The 17,588-nt window shown below is 40.9% G+C and overlaps 1 protein-coding gene across 1 annotated transcript in view; it reads left to right on the top strand.

Moving 5' to 3' along the window:
* The window catches only part of SYT6 (synaptotagmin 6), a 1,631,223-nt gene that overhangs the window by 724,872 nt on the left and 888,763 nt on the right, over window positions 1-17,588 (top strand). The window lies entirely within an intron of this gene.

The following is a 17,588-nucleotide window of genomic DNA, read 5'->3' on the forward strand; positions in this document are numbered from 1 at the left end:
GAAGTTAAAACCAATACCAAAGGCCTCTGGCTGACCAAGTTTGCAGACGATTGAAAGCTAGGAACAGTCATTGAATCCTCAAATGTTAAAGAAAGGTTTGTCTCAAATAAATAACTGATGTCAAAATCATAGTCTGAAACTAAAAGCCAAAAATGCATCATTGTATGCTTTGGGAAGTCCTCTACCCCAGGAAACTGCCACATCGACAATAAGAGTTGACCCAGTTGTTTGGCAATCTATATCAAAATCTATATTAAAATTAGATGGATTATTTTGAGCAAAAAAAGGGAAACTGGCGAGGCTTAAAATGGCCCAGAAAGGCAGCTAGCGTAATAAAAATGAAAATAACGGTTAAAATCTATATTGTGCTAGAAAATCGTGTTTGGAAATAGCCTACAGAGTAAGGTTGAAATGGCAATTTTAATGACTATTTTCAACTAGTAATCTGTGATTAAATCTATGTTTCACAATCAGTTTGTTTTCTCAGTAACCTCTGGTTTATGTACCTTTGCTTTCCACCCCCATCCCATCATGACTGTGAGTGATATTTAGACTACACCATGCAATTGTTTGTAGGAAAAGCTTCTGCCCCTACATTTTTGTGAGGCTAATGTGATCCTAGGTACCAGCACTCTGTGATTCATTGTCATCTGTAACAGGTTCTAGATATACTCCTGTATCATGTTAGTTGCCTTACAGGCTTTGTAATCTATGTACATTCCCCACTTTATTTCTTTAGAATCAGTATGCATCCTTTATTAATATTTTACTATTTTCATCTGTCTTTTTCTTTAGCAGTGATTGTGCACTGTGATGCCGTGTGGATTTTTTGTAAATTGTCAGGAATTTTATTTAAAAAAAAACTTCTGAAAATGTTCTGAAAAAAAGATCTACCTCACTTTATGTATTCTACAGAGCTGAAAGTAGGAGAGAGAGGTATAGCACATTTGGGAGGGCTGGATAGGTTAGGGAGGTTTTATTAATAAAAAAGATGCATCTTTCATCTGGACAGGTTACCTCAGTACATGAAAGCAATTTTCTGATGAACAGAGCACAGTGGATATGTCACTTTGACATTTAACTCACAGGTGTGAACATTATCAGATTTGGTAAGAAATGTTCTAATAAGCGGCGATGAATGTTTTAGGATGGATTTTCTTATCTTATATTCTGTTTTCCAGTGAAGGCAAACAATGCCTTGACAGATGTTTTTCTTCATTTCTGTCAGAGATAAGGCCCAGGATATTGCCAGTTAAATGCAACATACAGTAAAGTAAAAAATGAACCAGTGACATTTAAAAAATGTTTACGGTTCACTGACTTTTTCCTGGATATCATGCAGATGGCATGCCTTTGTGGTTCTTCTACAGAAAGTTAGGGGTCTACTACTACAGAAAAAAAAATTAATTTGCTTTTCAAACTATTAGATCAATTTAAGTGGACTAAAAATTCTGATTATTTTAAAATAAAGGAATTATCCCAATGAAAAATTAAATGCATTTTATTTCACACCATGTATAAGCTGATTAATAGTCCTTTCTTGTAGAATTTCTCTTTTTACCAGTTTGGCATAATCAGACTCATAGCATTACAAACATTTTTTAGTATTAATTGTGAATTCCTATTTTTATGATATACATTTTAGATATGTTGTAACATATGTACCAGTTGTACAGTAGTGAAACAAAAGATCTCAACACTGGCTAATAATCTGAAATCCCACAATACCCTGTGGCCCATTGTTTGCCATAAGAAAGGCTGTCTACCTCACCATGCAGTGCTTTAGTTATTTTATTATGCTGATTATTTTTGCAAATAGTTTCTGTTAGTATGCTCCACAGAGTTGTGTGAATGAGGCCTTATAAGCGACGTCCAGAATGATTTATTTTACTGGGTGCCTAGGGTAGTGAACAAAGATGGCACACTGGCTGCATATGACCTACAAATAGGGTAAGCCATTTTTTAATTTGTTTATCCTTTGGTTAGTTATGTTTGTCCCATTAGGACAGTGGCGACTTTTAAGGGGAGACCTAAGGAGGTATTTATACTTCTAGGGAAAATTTGGTCAGGGTATTACAGAACTTTCCCTACTCTTTGTGATAGATGGTATGGAATATTTTACATTCACCTGAGCTGTCACCAACTCGAGCAGTCAGGGGTTATGTTTAACATCTTATCTGAAGGACAACACACACAGGAATGAAGCACTATTTTATTTTCCTGCAAAGATATGTTACTAAATTTCATCAGTTTAGGAATAACTGGAACTAATAACATATGGTAGGAAAAAAATGACATCTGTGGCTGCATAACTGTCTGGGTTTTTGTTTTCTAATGTTCTTCCAATTGGCTCAGTATCTGCATATAGTAAGTAGTGGTTCAGGACATTGTCCTGCATGTGGTAGCTATTTGCTCAGTGTGTTTTTTATAATCTTTATAATATATATTTACCATCTCAAAAGTGCTTACTCCTCTCTGTACTCTTCTTTTCTAGACCTAACACCACTCTTAAGTATTAAACTGCGGTACCACCTTTAACATTCTTATAAGAAAAGCGCAGTCCGGGTCTGAACTGTCTGCAAACAGCTACAGTTAACTTTGAGTATGTGTCTACCTGTTTGAGCCAATCTTCATTTTCCCCTGGAGAGCACTGTGCTTTGGCTGTAAGCAGCCCCTCCCTACCACCACCACACACATCTTCCACTTTCTCTTATTCCCTTCTGTTAGCAAATAGTATCCATAACAGTTCAATACTGTGTTTTTGTTAATTTAAACTATGACCACAGTAGCCTACTGATACAAGGTTATCCTGTTTTTCCACCTGAGAAATTAAGAAAACAGTTTGAGCAGTCCTTGGTCAATTGTGATTGTTTCTTAACACATACTTGTCTTGCTTTGTGATTGTTTCCAGCCCCTCATACAAGAACCTAACAGGGTCTCTACCCGCTTCACTCCCCACTCTGCTCCCTATTCCCTCCCACCACCAGTGGTCCCACCTTTATTGCACTCAAACCCCTCCCATCTTTCCAATAGCCAACCACAGCGCTAACCCAACACTACCTCCTCCATATTCCCTCTACTATCACACCTCCTCAACTGACATGTACAAGCATACCTTTCCTTTGCTCACTGGATGCACTCTCCTTGCATATCTTACATCCTACCAAAGCTCCATCATTCCCCCACTCAACCACTACCACTGTACTACTACTCACACCACCACCCATGTCTCACCCATACTCAACTCCCCTCCCACCAGCTCAAGAACCATCCCTATGCACCCCCCACATATTCTTCCAACTATATTACTCAAACGTAAAGCATCCCTACAACTTTACATAGTAACCCTCCCATCATACCTATTACCCACAGAGCACAATCATAAAGTTTCCCTTATAAACGAACACATTCAAAAAGTGAGAAAACTAATAATCTCATGCATATCAAAACTAGCCCTAAGTGGAGACATCCACCCCAACCCTGACCCTACCATCTCCAACCCCAATCCTCATAATCAGACTAGAAACCACAACTTCTCCCATATTACAGCCAATAGAAAGCCAAGTGACTTCCTTCTACTAAGCCTAAATATTAGAAGTATATCCAACAAAGTCCATGAACTCCATGCCGCCATAGACTTATACTCCCCAGATATAGTCATCCTGACAGAAACCTGGCTAAAATCTCACATTACCAGTGAGCAAATACTCCCTACAGGTTATGGCATACTAAGAGTAGACCAGCTAAACAAAAAAGGAGGTGGTGTAGCTATAATATTTAAACAGCATCTAAACATCCAGATCTTAAAATCATCAGCTCCACAAATAGGCAATGAAGAAATAATATATACCAACCTCAAAATTAACCAAAACAAAACCATCAACATAATTGGATGCTACTTCCCACCTGGCCAAAACATTCCTCCACTAGAAAACCTCCTCAGCTGGTCTACCCACCATCTCCCCCAAGAAACTATCATCTTAGGTGATTTCAATATTGACTGGCAATCCTGTTCTGGCAACAATCCCAACCCATCATGTACACCTTCATGGCTTCACCCAACTAGTCCAGTCACCAACAAGGATAAATAAAAACTCCAGCAAGCACACTACCCTGGATTGGATACTAGTCAGTAAGAACCCCCAGTCATATATAACAGGCTGCTTATCAGATAGCCTCAGTGATGACTCCCCAACATTCCTACTCAAAAAATACCTGTACCAAGCTAAACCTGTCATCTATCGTCAAATACGTAAAAAAATAAACTTTAACCCACTCACATTCATCTCATCCCTCAAAGAATGCAACTGGCATGCTCTAAAGTACCTCAGTCTAGATGACGCAGTTGAATTTTTTAATACTACCTTCCTGAACATCCTTAATTACCATGCCCCCATAAGATTTTCCAGAACCAAAGCACAATCCTCCCCATGGCTACAGAAAACCGCTAAGTCAGAAATGAAAAACAGAGATAAAGGCTGGGAGCACTGGCACAAAACCAAAACCCCCGCAGCTAGACAGAAATTCCTAGAACTACGCAATAGAGTCAAAAAGCTAATAAAACAGGACAAATTCCAATACTACCAGTCTGCCCTAGACTCCTCACAACACAGCCCCAAACAATTCTGGTCCTCCATAAACTCCATCCTCCACCCAGGTAAAGTCAGTATCCCTCCTCCTAACATCCCTCACTCCTCAGAAAATATTGCTACCTCATTCAACACACACTTCACCCAAACCATACTATCACTAGCTAAACAACACAACCCCCCCCCTCCAACCCACACCTTCAACTAGTAATCTCCCCACTGCCTTCTCTTTTTCTCCTGTACCTACCTCCAACATAAAAAAACTCTTAACTAAACTTAAACCCACCAAATTAGCAGCAGACAACCTCCCAAGTGAATACCTACAAATAGCAGCTGATGCTCTGGCCTACCCAGTATCCATCTTGATTAACCGATCTCTGTCAGAAAGTTACGTTCCCACATTGTGGAAAGTCTCACATATAATTCCCCTCCACAAAGGCGGACCCTCTGCAGAACTAACCAGTTACCGCCCCATAGCTATTCTCTCTCCAGTCTCCAAAATACTAGAGAGATGCATACACTCTCAGGTCTCACACTACCTCCTTACTAACAACCTCCTTTCCAGTACTCAGCATGGTTTCCGACCAAACCATAGCACCACCACTGCCTTACTGTCCTTTACTAAAACTATCCTTCAGCATAAAAACAATGGCTATCTCTCCTCTGCTACTTTCCTAGACCTATCTAAAGCATTTGACATGTCCCACACAAACAACTTATCTCTGTCCTCAATAACCTATCCTTCTCACAATCGGTCACCAACTGGTTTCAGAGTTACCTGTCTGACCGCCAACAATCCGTTGTATGGCAGAATGACATATCTCCCCAACTACCTGTCTCCATAGGGGTTCCCCAAGGATCCATACTTGGACCCCTACTTTTCTCTGTTTACACCAATAATCTAGCCTCTGCCACCAAACATGGCACACTCATCCAATACGCAGATGACTCGACCATCATCTGCTCAGCCCAGTCCCTACCCGAACTGCAAAAAGTCACACAGGAAGCCTTTTCCTCTGTTGAAACATGGTTATCCGATGCCCAGTTAATACTCAACCCAAACAAAACTAAACAACTCATCTTCCAACCCACCAAACATGCTCAAAACAACTCTTACTTTAACATCACAGCAAAAGACAACACCACTATATACCCAACTGAACACACCAAATTGCTAGGAGTGGAAATAGACAATAAACTAAAATTTGACATTCACATATCCATGACCATAAAAAGTCCACAAAAAAACTAGGAGCATTATACAGAAATAAACAATTTCTCACCAAAGCAGCAAAGATTTCAATAGCAAATTCCCACCTTATCTCCACCCTACTTTATGCCTCTCCAGTATATACCAACCTAAGGCAATGTGATCTAAACAAGCTAGAGACATGCTACAACAAAATCGCCAAATTCGCCACAGGGGCATCTTACCGTAGTCACCACTGTCTCTCACTTGCTGAACTGGGCTGGCTTGAACTCCCTCACCTCCTTCAGTGGTATCAACTCTCACTCGCCCACAAACTAGTAAACCATCCACTAAATGTCCCATCCCTCCAGAATCTACTCCAACCCTATTGCACCACCAGACCACTAAGATCCAGCAACAAAAATCACTTGCAGATCACTAAAGCCAATAACTCTGCTGGTGAAGCACTATTCTCTTGCGCCATAGCCAAATTATGGAACTCACTCCCACCCACAATTACCTCTGTACTATCATGCACCAACTTCAAAACTTTATTAAAAGCACACCTAAAAACATGCTGGCTATGCCCTTGCAACTCCCACTCTAATATCATCCACCCCATCCAACTACTACTATTCTTTCACCTCCACTAACTACCTTGATGATAGCAAGCTCAGATGCTCATAAGCCTAGTACTTATTATACAGCAGGAACTTGTCATTGTTACATTTGTTAATGCCTGTTATGTACTTCACAGATAAAGATTCTAATTGTCTACTGATGTACTATGTTCTTCATCTGTAAATATGTTGTAAGTAATTTCTATGTTAAATTGTTAATCGCTATGTAATCCAATGTAACTACTGTCTGTTTATTTTACTGTGGAGCTTTTCTCCCCGGGCCTCCACTGAAAATGGACCCACGTCCAGTCGGACACTCCCGGTCAACAAATTTAAATAAATAAAAATAAATAAAATAAAGTGTCTGGAAGTAATTAAAACAGTTTTTACGAAGGAAAAAAATGACAGGAAAAGTATCCCAACAGCTTGTCCCATTGTTATCGTATTCAGTCACTTTTCTTAATCGTATTCTGAAGTGGTTTAATAAAATACTCTATATAAGACACACTGATTTACGTACAAGGCAAGGACAGATGCAACATAACCCAGCAGTGATAAAATAGCTAAACATCTAATGAGATGTAGTTGTCGTAGTTTCAACATGCCCTAAGACAATGTCAAGTAAATGAAGTAAAAAGAGAGAATTAATCATTATTTCAGATGTGGTTATGGTGTCGCGTGCACACAGTGCTGTGGTTACAGTGTTACATGCACACAATGCTGTGGTTATGATGCCAAGTGCACACAGTGCTGTGGTTATGGTGTCATGTGCACACAGTGCTGTGGTTACAGTGTCACTTGCACACAGTGCTGTGGTTATGATGCCAAGTGCACACAGTGCTGTGGTTATGGTGTCATGTGCACACAGTGCTGTGGTTATGGTGTCGCATGCACACGGTGCTGTGGTTATGGTGTTGCGTGCACACGGTGCTGTGGTTAGTGTCTCGAGCACACGGTGCTGTGGATGTTCTTCATTCCACATTGCTGCAGTCCTAACTATTGGGTAGTCCGCTGTCCAGTCGGCCCGAATACCAAAGTATATGGCTGACGTCGGTCAGGGCGCATTAGACTGATGTCAGTACGTCAGGGTACTAATGCGCATGACCGACGTCATATCCTCAGTCTTTTTTGCCGCATGGTCCGATGCAGAAGCAATTTTGCGAGTGCAGGTTGGCGTTCTGAAAGTTTCTGAAGTCAGAGTTTCAGACCGAATCAAAGTTGGCTAAGTACCCCGTTGGGGAATATTTTGGTTTTTTCTTGCCTCAGTATTTAACCGGATGTCAGAAAAAGTGAATAACTGTATTTCTTGTGGGAAACAGATACCTCATAGGGATTACCATACTTTGTGTATACCTTGTTTAGGGCCTGAGCACGGCGTTGTTGGATGCCGCTCTTGTGCTAGATTTAACAAACGCACTATTAAGAGAAGGTTAGACTGTGCCAGGTTAGTTTTGGGAAGCGTTGTAATTATAAAATGCCGTTGGATGCTCCGCCCGCTCGCCAAAAAGCGCAAGGACAAAGCAGCAAAGCCTAGAGTTGAAGAACCGAAAGTCCCGGACGTCGGTTCTCTAGAAGGCTCAGTGGAGCCGGAGGTTCTGCCAGGAGTTTCTTTGGAGTCTCAGGGAGAGACTTTACTGTTACAAGATGTGTCCTCTCAGGAAGTAGGCCAGGCTGAGGGGCTTCTCAGGTGGCTGTTCTTCCCTCTCTTCCTAAGGTGGTTAGGGCCTCCCCTTCTGTTTCCAAGGCTTCTTTGAGAGGCAGGCCAAGTTTAGCTTCAGTGGGGATTTCTCCTAGTGCTTCAGGGTCTTTGCCTAAGAAACATATGCTTAAAATGGCAGAGGATTTAATTACTATGATTAGGGGTTCTATGCCCCCTCCTGATAAGAGGCCTAGGGTGGAACCTGAGTTTGAGAGTTTTGAGCAATGTTCGAAGGCTTCTGAGTCTTCGGCTGAAGACTTGCAGGAGTATCCTCCTTATTCTGATTCTGATGTGGATGATTCTACTCCTTCAGCTTCTCCTCCTGAGGATTTTTCATTTTCAGAGACTCTGCATTCCATGAGGGAGCATTTTAAATGGGAAGGTCAAGATTTCTCTGACTCTAGGAAGAGGCTTAGGGAATTCTTGTTTTTACCCCAGCATAGGCCTTTAGCTATACCTCCTGTTCTGAATGTGGTGGAAGATGTTTTTGCAGAGGCTTCCCTGAATCCAGATTCTTTGCCTCCTGCCCCAGTTAAACCGGATAGGTACTATAGGGTGCCTGAAGCTCATAAGTATCTTTTTAAGAGTCCTAGGGCAGACCCGGAAACTGTCTCTCAGGGGCCTAAAGGTGTGAAGGCCTCTGTTGTTAAAAATCCTGTTCCTCCTGATAAAGAGGCAAGGGCTTTGGATAGATGGTGAAAGAAAGTGTATACTTCTTCCACTTTAGCCATGAGGGCATTGAATTGTCAGTTTCACATGTTAAAATATCAGAATTATCTCCTTTCACAATTGAAATCTAAGGTGGATGCTCTGGCAGAAGGTATTGAGTGTAAAGAGTTGCAGGATTTAGTTCATGTGTCTGAACAGGTGGGTAAACATTCCCTGCAGTGTGGTTTTGATGCTGTGCAGGCCTCCTCGAGGGTGGCTGCCACTGGTTCTGTTCTTCAGGCACGCCTGGTTGAGGGATCAGAATTTAGCTGAGCATGTTAAAACAAGGATTTTGGATGCTCCTTTACAGTCTGATGTGTTGTTTGGTGCGCCTGTGGAAGCAGTTTTAAAGAAAATGGAGGACAAGGCTAAGTCTATGCAAACTGTTAAGGATTTTTGCAGGTTCAGCCTCGAAGTTTAGTAGAAATTGGCCTACTAAGGGATGGACTTATCCTGCTTATGATTCCCAGTCTAGGGGTAGGTCTAGACGTGGTAGGGGCAGAGCTCAAGGTTCTTTTAGGCCTAGGACAGGGAGTTCCCTGCTCAGTCTTCTGGTGAGGGCAGGGGTCAGTCCTTCGTAAGCAGACCCAATGACCTGCCTTTTCAGCTGCCAGTACATTCTCGCCTGGCAGCACCTTTGGGAGGAAGGCTGTCTCTTTTCAAAGAAAATTGGGATTTAATTACCCAAGACAGATGGGTTCTGGATATCATTCACCACGGTTACAGGTTTTATTTCCATACCTTGCCTCCTTTCAAAGGCATGCCAGACATTCCTCCTCTACAAAGAACAGAGGCTCACAAGCAAATTTCTCTGTTGCTCGAAATAGGGGCCATTCAGCCAGTTCCTGTGCCAGAAAGGGGCCTAGGTTTTATTCTCGCCTGTTCCTAGTACCAAAGAAGGGGAACACGTGGAGACCAATTTTGGATTTATCTATCCTCAACACTTATCTGGACATTCCCAAGTTCAAAATGTTGACGTTACAACAGCTTTTACCTCTGCTGGGCAAAGATCACTGGATGGTAACTTTAGATCTCAGGGAAGCTTACCTTCATGTGCCTATAAGACTAAGTTGCAGGAAGTATCTGTGTTTTCGAGCTGGAAATTCTCATTATCAGTTCTCTGCATTGCCCTTTGGCTTATCTACTGCGCCCAGAGTATTCACAAAGGTTCTGGCTCCAGTGATAGCTTACTTCAGGCTAAAAGGAATTCAAATCTATCCTTACTTGGACGACTGCCTGATTCTGGCTCAAGAAAAGGAAGACCTTCTACAGCATCTACATATCAACATGAAAGAGATGTTAGCAGTCCAGTTTGCATTAATGGCTTTCAAGGAGTTACTTCTTCCAGGACAGGTGTTGATTCTAACAGACAACACAACTGTCATGTGGTACATCAACAAACAAGGGGGAACACATTCTTACCCATTGTGCAGGCAAGCAATGATTTTATGGGAGACTGCGCTCAGCTTGCAACTAACTCTTCAGGCAAGGTTTCTGCCGGGAGCACAGAACTCCTTAGCAGATGTGTTAAGCAGACAAATCATGGATCCCCACGAGTGGAAACTGGATCTTCATGTATTTCAAAAATTGACAGTGTCATGGGGAACTCCAGACATAGATCTGTTCGCTTCTCCACTAAACCAACAGCTGCCAAAGTTTTGCACAAAGAGGTTTCATCACACAGCTTGGAAAGTGGATGCTCTTTCTTTCAGTTGGAAAAATCTTCATGTGTATGCTTTTCCACCTCTGCCTCTTCTCCCAAAGGTGCTTCTAAAGGTCAGACAAGACAAGCCAAGGATGATTTTAATAGCTCCAGATTGGCCTCGGCAGCACTGGTACCCATTACTGAGGAGTCTGGTAAGGAAGCCTCCATGGCCTTTACCCTTGATTCCACACCTGTTGTCTCAGAGGGATGGTCACCGGCTCAATGTCAAGCTTCACTCTCTTCATCTAACAGCCTGGCATATTCTGTTTTGAAAGACAGCAGGTCTCAACTTCCTCATCAAGTTTTAAATGTGATTATGGAAGCCAGAAGACCTAGTACAAGGAAAGTGTACGCAGAAAAATGGAAGAGATTTTTATTTTGGACTGCAGCAAAGAATTTGGAGATTTCTGAGCCTAATTTGAGTGTGGCTCTTCAATATCTTACTGAGTTACTGGACAAAGGTTTGTCTTTCTCTTCCATTAAGATTCATGCTGCAGCAATTTCAGCTCACTATGATTGTGACCCACCATTGTTTTCACATCCTTTGTTCAAGCAATTTCTTAGAGGGCAAAGAATATAAGACCCCCATGAGCTCCTACTCCTGCTTGGGATCTCAATTTTGTGTTGGAGAAACTTACTCTACAACCTTTTGAGCCTCGGCTACTGCTGAACTGAAATACTTGTCATGGAAGACTGCTTTTTTGTTGGCCATTACTTCTGCAAGAAGGGTTTCTGAGTTGCAGGCCCTTATGGCGGTTGAGCCTTTTTTGATTTTTCATAAGGATAGGGTATCATTATGTACTAATCCTTCCTTTATGCCTAAGGTGGTTTCTAGTGTGGCTTTAAACCAAACTATTCATTTGCCTACTTTTTATGCAGATCCTCAAAATAAAGGGGAAAAGATTTTGCATACTTTAGATGTACACAGGCAATTGCGTTATTATTTAAGCAGGACTAAGGATTTTAGGCAGTCTCAGCAGTTGTTTGTTTCTTTTGCTTTGAGTTCGCAGGGCAAGCCTTTGTCAAAACAAACTATTTCTAGGTGGATTGGGTTTTGCATTGCATTTTGTTATTCCCATCATGGCAAGGAGATTCCAGCTGGGATTAGGCCTCATTCCACTAGGGCTACTGCCACTTCAACAGCATTTCTAAGGGGGGTGGCAACTAAGGATATTTTGAAGGCAGCTACTTGGAGTTCAGTGCATACTTTCTCTAAGCATTATCACCTTCCTCTCTACTCTAAGTCTAGGGCTGGTTTTGCCACAGCTATTTTGCAAGGCATATTGTCAGCTCCTGCTTCTTTATGATTTGCCAGCCTCCCTTACCTCTGCTTTGGGATTCTACCCAATAATTAGGACTGCAGCAATGTGGAATGAAGAACATAGTACAGTTTTGTACCTACCATAAATGTAGATGTTCGAGGATCCACATTGCTGCAGTCCAATTTACCCTCCCTCCTTCCCCTCTGTGTTTAGGGGTGGTTGTGTAGGTGAGGTTATATGCTGGTAATTTTGTATATATTGTACATATTTTGGTGCAGGTATATTTGGCCTTGTCTTTTAGGGTCTTCTGACATCTGGGGCAAGAAAAGACTGAGGATATGACGTCGGTCATGCGCATTAGTACCCTGACGTACTGACGTCAGTCTAATGCGCCCTGACCGACGTCAGCCATATACTTTGGTATTCGGGCCGACTGGACAGCGGACTACCCAATAGTTAGGACTGCAGCAATGTGGATCCTCGAACATCTACATTTATGGTAGGTACAAAACTGTACTTTATGGTGTCTCGTGCACACAGTGCTGTGGTTATGATGCGTGCGCATGGTGCTGTGGTTATGGTGTCGCATGCACATGGTGCTGTGGTTACTGTGTCACGTGCACATGGTGCTGTGGTTACGGTGTTGCGTGCACACGGTGCTGTGTTTATGGTGTCGCGTGCACACTGTGCTGTGTTTATGGTGTCGCGTGCACACGGTGCTGTGTTTATGGTGTCGCGTGCACACAGTGCTGTGTTTATGGTGTCTTGTGCACACGGTGCTGTGTTTATGGTGTCTTGTGCACATGGTGCTGTGGTTACGGTGTCTCGTGCACATGGTGCTGTGGTTACGGTGTCACATGCACACAGTGCTGTGGTTATGGTGTCACATGCACATGATGCTGTGTTAGTGTCACGTGCACATGGTGCTGTGGTTACAGTGTCACATGCACACGGTGCTGTTAGTGTCATGTGGACACGGTGCTGTGGTTACGGTGTCGCGTGCACACGGTGCTGTGGTTATGGTGTCACGTGCACATGGTGCTGTGGTTATAGTGTCGCGTGCACATGGTGCTGTGGTTATGGTGTAGTGTGCACACAGTGCTGTGGTTACTGTGTCATGTGTACACAGTGCTGTTAGTGTCGCGTGCACACAGTGCTGTGGTTACACATTTTTGCAGAGGGATGTGTATTGATATGTTAAGGATGAATGTTGTCTCACACCTTCTCCTGTAGCCATGCATCTTGGCTTTTACTCTTGTGAAATCAGTGGGAAATGCAAACTTATTTTCATGAAGAAAATATGCCCTTGCTTGCTGGGGAGGTGAAGATGATACTTTTGCATTGTTAAAATTGTGTTGCCCCCATTTTCATAAACTGGACAGAAAGATGTGTTCCATTTATAGAGAGAGTTTGTACCCTTTGGCCTGACAGAGAGCTTATACCAGGGTTCAGGTGCTGGAAAATGGAGATGATCCGATAGTCTGACTCTGGAGCTGCAGTGCAGATTGTCTACCCATGTATGTATGTCAGAAGATTTGTGGAAGTTCTCCAGTATAGTCCAAAACTGTTTTGATTCTCATGACAAAAGGTAGAGGTGTCTCTACATTAAAAGCAAGCAGCCTCCAAACAGTTTTTTTGCCAAAACAATTTCCTGATGCACTTGAGCTTTTCAACATCAAAATTACGTTGGACAAAGTCCCATGCCATATCCTTGCAAGCTATAAGTCCATCAATGTGACCCAGGAAAATCTTAGTACATACTTCAATTTTATGGAGGTATATAGGCCGCAGTGGTGCAGCGGTTAGCATTGTTGCCTCGCAGCAAGAGGTTCTCCTATTCGATTCTTGGCTGCAGCGCCTTTTGTGTGGATTCTGCATTTCCTCCCTGCAGTTGAGTGACATTTAAAGACATGCAGGTAGGTGCATGCATGAATGGTTTGCCTTCTTTGAAGGTTGGGCATCAGGCTGGCAACTCGGTGCCATAAAAATCCACTGCCAATCATTAGCCGACCAGAGTTCTGCTGTGGCGACCCCTAAGTGGGAAAAGCCAAAAGACATTAGTCTTCTCCATTCAACCCAATACCATACTCCTGGGCTACTTTGAATCATGCACACCTCCCAACGTGATGCAAGTCCAGAGATTTCTGGACCTTGTAAATGCAAACACCTTGGACCAGTTAGTCCATATGCCCTCTAGGGGTGTCACATGTACAGAGACACAATCATAAAATATGAAGATTAGCAGGCAGAAATGAGAGCATAGTGGAAGAAAGATACCCAGACAGTTCCAGTGGTAGTAGGAGCAATGGGTCTCATAAAACAGATTTTAGAGTCTTAATTAGATATGCTACCAATACATGTAACTCCATATGAATGGCAGGGGTGAGTGAGTTCTGGGTACATTGTGTGTGTGAAGGCACTTTTGGCTAACATCAAATACTGAAACAAGACTAATTTCATGAACTTTAATTATACCATGATTATACCTCTCAACTGTCCAAATTTTTGCAGAATGTCCAGATTTTTACCTCATATTTTTGATCGGTTTCTGATAAAATTGTGGTTCTCTGACAAATCACTGGCAATTCATTGAGGACTGAAATCAGAAAATAATGTAATTTGAGTTGGCATGAATTTGCTGAAGGATATGAAGTCTAATACAAAACTTGTTATTCTATCAACTTTCTAAGTTTGTAAGAGCAATATTTAAAATGTGTCCCTATTTTGGGGCCTTTGTGCCTTTGTACAGATTTTCTGCTCTAAGATGTTGAGAGGTATGACATGGCTTAAGAATAGGGTCCATTGTGATGATATTTGAAACTAAGGAGATTTGGAAAAATGAAACCTGAAGAGAGCATACATGAGTTAAATGCTTTAAAGATCTGTAATTGATTTAATATTCTTTAAATAGTGGTAATTAAGGTTTAATATGCATGTCAAATCCTAACCATAATCAAAACATTGTAATGGACTGTATGTGCAGAATATTTGACAGTATTAAAACAAGGGGCAAAATCAGAGGTGATCCTTTCAGTTTGTAGTATTTTTGAACAGTTTAGCACAGGATAAGTGTTGCAAACCCGATCCTGTAATATTGGGTTTGATTCGGTCATTCTTCGACATTGCAACTCTGAGCAAGTCACTTAATCAGGTTTTGGAGTGCGTCAAAAAAGAGGAACTTATACCTTTTGGATTTAGCTAAATTAAAAAAAATCCATTTCTTATTGCTTTTCCCATTTCATGTCTTTACAATTTTCCTACAGAGATGTGCAAAAAGTAAGCTCTATCTCTGCTAATGAAATTTCAGAACTACTTGACTTTTCATCATAGTTTTCTACAGTCCGTGGTGGTAGCTGCAAGAAGATTTACTTCCTTCCAAGAAAGAGTTCAAGAAATGTTAAGCAGGCTTAAACAGATATTTTTTTTCTGAATGACTTACATTTTACTATGGGCTGCAAGTGACTGTTGTACCTTATTTGTAAATAGAAACAGAGGTTATTCTTGCAGTTAGTAGTGTGCAAATGATAAACTGTCTGAAGCTATGTGAGCAATGTGCATTGTAGTTGCATCAGAAAGTCTCGTGTTTGGCTGGCACTATGTGAATCATGTACAGTATAGTACATCTGTGTGAAAATCTAACAGAAATGAAACGTACTTGAAATGATCAACAGAGCACTGCGCTAACATTTGTTTAACCAACTGCTATATCTGCTTTGTTTTTTACTGTGATGCCTACAAAAGGAAGTCTTTTCTTCAGAAAACAAACTGCTGTTTCTAGAGCAGGTTAAATGCCAGATCATTGTTACGGACACTTACAAGCTGAAGGGTATGGTGCCATGTTTGGTTATATAGATTATTTTTCTTTTAGAATTGTACTATTAAGCTGCAGCCGCTCTGTAACTTTGGATCAATACCTAGGGACACAGATTCACAATTTGGTTTTTGGAAAAGCAAAGCTTAACTGAAGAGAAAATTTAATAAAAGTAACTCAACAAAGACGAACTATTCCTGTTTGCAATACTGTTAAAGCTTGGGCAGATTAATAAAAAAATAGGTATTGGAGTCAAAATTTGGAAACAAATACGTCAGGATATAGTTTATTGTATTTTTATATTTGCAGATCACACTCCCGGCAAATGTGAAATGTCATCCCTTGTTTTTTTCCCTCTTGACTCTAACTCATACACAGCCTCTGACCGCACTGTACAAATCACAGGTCCCAGTGTCCCTTTATGACTGTCTGTTTACTAAGCATCACTCTGGCATTGGTGAAAACAGGATTCTGAAAATAAAATTATTCTTCTGAAGCATTATAAATAAAATACAATTTCATGTTCTGTGCATTTGTCTGCCTGAAAAATACACATTTTGTTTCAGATTCCCTCTTGCATGACATAGCAACAGATAACCGAAGGTTACAGAATTAATTTTTCCTTTTATATGGCATCATTTGGAAAGCATGCAAGGTGTCAAAACCATTTACTTACTGACGTACCTTGTTTGGCATTTTCAGACAACTTCAGGAATAAAGAAAAAGAGAGATGTGCAATTCTAGGGAAATGAGTACGACTTGTAATCAAAAACTCCATACCATCAGTACAGCTAGCATTTCACATTGTAAGTGTAAATGTTTACAAAGGAATGAGAATATGAAAATACTCGTAGCAAGTGTCTTTTTAGCTTCTTGTACAGATCTTTTGGTAAGTGTTTATATTTATTCAATTTTAAAAGCTAGAAGTTAGTCTGTTAAAGAACTGACAGAACCTGTTAAGCATGTATGATATTACATGTAACATGGACTGTGGGACAATCTTTTGTAGTGGTCTTAACAGCTCAGCCTGAAAATGGTGGCAAATGTTTCATTGTAAATAACGGCCCCCAGTGTCTCCTTTATACTACATAAGGACTTTGAAAGAATGAGAGATGTTTACTCAAACACTTGTTTGCTTACTCACAAAAGGTTAGAATATGCTGCATAAACCAGCAGATGAAACTGTATTTAGAAAAAATAAATCGAATGTACATGCACATCAGCTTTTGCACTTATTTTTTTTTCATTTTTTTGTGTATTGACATAGAACCAGTGTATAACAATTGCAAAAGCTGAATTTTTTCATTGGCAGAAGGATTAGTGCATAATTGAAGGTATACAAAAACACCAGATTACACAGTCGTCCTGTTGCCAATATCTTACATAGTCTGCATTTACTAAAAGGCTTGATAATTTAAGACTTCCTAAAATCCATGTTTAAATTCATTACAGATATCTAATTTTTTTTTCATTGTCCTTTCATTTGTTTTCCAGTATTTCTTGGAAGCCTCATGAAGCCATTAGTTGACTCCTGTCTACTTGTATTATGGATGCGGTCCGTGCTTTTCAGTTAATCTACTGGTCCATCTTTAATAGTGATATCAATTGAGTCCCTACAGATATTTCCCTGCAAAGAGTGACACGGCCCACACATGTGAAAATAAACGCGTACGCACTGTTAGCCTCATACATGACACTATTTGCTAAATTAAAGAGAAAAGCAAATTACTACTAAGCATTATGTATGGCTGAAGATGTTCATAAACTTAATATTTTTTTCCGTTAACATAATTTTTCCAGGTCAGTATAGCTACCATAGATACCACAAGAGGAACCAGCTCCACATGCCTGGTTTTGAGAATCTGTTGTTTATTTCCTTCCTGGAGCAGTTTAAGTGCTGCATTTTTTATTATGTTTGGTAATTGGAGATGTAGACTAATCCAAATAAGACCCACTGTAGCTACTAACGAGAAATATGAACAGTAATGATAAGTTTAGTCAATAA

The sequence above is a fragment of the Protopterus annectens genome, chromosome 7.part0, assembly GCF_019279795.1.
Source record: "Protopterus annectens isolate FY-2018-M chromosome 7.part0, PAN1.0, whole genome shotgun sequence".
Taxonomy (NCBI): Eukaryota; Metazoa; Chordata; order Ceratodontiformes; family Protopteridae; genus Protopterus; species Protopterus annectens.